This window comes from Primulina tabacum, unplaced genomic scaffold, assembly GCF_025594145.1.
Source record: "Primulina tabacum isolate GXHZ01 unplaced genomic scaffold, ASM2559414v2 Contig1271, whole genome shotgun sequence".
NCBI classification, from domain to species: domain Eukaryota; kingdom Viridiplantae; phylum Streptophyta; class Magnoliopsida; order Lamiales; family Gesneriaceae; genus Primulina; species Primulina tabacum.
In genome coordinates, this window is record NW_027460181.1 from 3,456 (window position 1) to 5,000 (window position 1,545).

Consider the following 1,545-nt stretch of genomic DNA (forward strand, 5'->3'; position numbering starts at 1 on the left):
TTCAAAGGATGAAGAAAATAAAAGAAATATTGTTTGTCCAAAAAAAGAGACCTGTGTGGTCTTTTTTTCATCCCTAAAGACTCATTTCTGTGGGTTCTTTTTTTTATCCCGAACTAATAAATTGAGTTCGTATAGGCATTTTCGATGCTGCTGTTAAAATAGCCCTTTTAGCTATATTTTCAGTTACTCCACCTATTTCATATAGTATTCGACCCGATTTAACAACTGCTACCCAATATTCGGGGGATCCTTTCCCTGAACCCATACGTGTTTCAGCAGGTCTTATGGTAATTGGCTTGTCTGGAAATATGCGTACCCATATTTTTCCCCCACGGCGTGCATTTCGTGTCATTGCTCGTCGACCGGCTTCGATTTGTCTAGATGTGATCCAAGCAGGTTCAAGTGCCTGAAGAGCATATTTACCGAAACAAATACGATTACCTCGATAAGCCATTCCCTTCATTCTTCCTCTATGTTGTTTACGGAATCTAGTTCTTTTGGGGTTATAGTTGATGGGTGTTTTGGAATTCCATCTCTACTACAGAACTGGACGTGAGAGTTTCTTCTCATTCAGCTCCTCGCGAATAAAAGGCTTCAAAATGGAATTTCACTTAGATTTTAATCTATATTTCACTTAGATTTTAATCTATATTAAATAGATATTCACATTTTTTTTTTAAATTTATAAAAAAATAAAGTTTTCGCGGGCGAATATTTACTCTTGCAATCTCTATTTCCGCGCTAGGACTTGTTCATGACTTCTCAGAATAGATGAATAGATTTCCGGTTCATTTCGCCGTCCCGACTAGCGAATCATTAAGATTCATTTGTTCAATAAAATCTTTTGCGTTCACAGGTTCCATCGTTCCCATCGCCTCGTACTTAATGGTTAGGTCCGAATTTGCAATGGAGCTAATAATCCAATTTATTCTTGAGTCAACCTTCTTAGTCTTTATTGGCTCGAAGCTCTTGATTTCTTTCTTCTGATTCGTTTAATATTTAGTTCATTATGGATGAATCAACTAGTATTGATGCTTTATTACACTGTTTTTTTGAGAGGACTTATACATAGACCTTACATATTGGAATTCTATAGCAATATTGATATTCTTTTTCTCTCTTTCTCTCATCCTTCCGTTTATCCACACCCTTCTTCTGTATATTGTTTTAAACTTAGAATTAAAGTTAAAAGATTTCAGTTGCTACAAAGATATGACCAATTTATCATATTTTGTCTGGTTCTTTAGATCCAGATAATACGAAGTGATGAGTTGGTTTTCATACTATGGGGCTGGTCTTTTTTTTAATCCTAACCCTAACCAACGAGTCACACACTAAGCATAGCAATTATATCAAAAGGTGAATCGGATTTTTATTCAACCCTATAAAGAATTAAAAATTAGAATTGCTTGTTTTGATTAATCAGAAAAAGAACGAAGAAGTTTCCCTTTTTTTGTTCTATCAATGGGAAAAACAAGTCAAGTTTTCTTATTCCTCTTCTTTGTCTAGAAAAATCCAAATTTTGATACCTAATACCCCATAGAT

General features: G+C 34.7%; 1 long non-coding RNA gene across 1 annotated transcript in view; it reads left to right on the forward strand.

Moving 5' to 3' along the window:
- The first annotated feature begins 271 nt into the window (after nucleotides 1-271).
- Nucleotides 272-1,545, forward strand: part of LOC142536241 (uncharacterized) — a 2,040-nt gene continuing 766 nt past the window's right edge. The window contains exons 1-2 of the long non-coding RNA XR_012818105.1: nucleotides 272-508; nucleotides 1,340-1,545. The exon at nucleotides 1,340-1,545 is cut by the window's right edge and continues 766 nt beyond it. This is a non-coding gene — a long non-coding RNA (uncharacterized LOC142536241). The remainder of the gene's footprint in view (nucleotides 509-1,339) is intronic.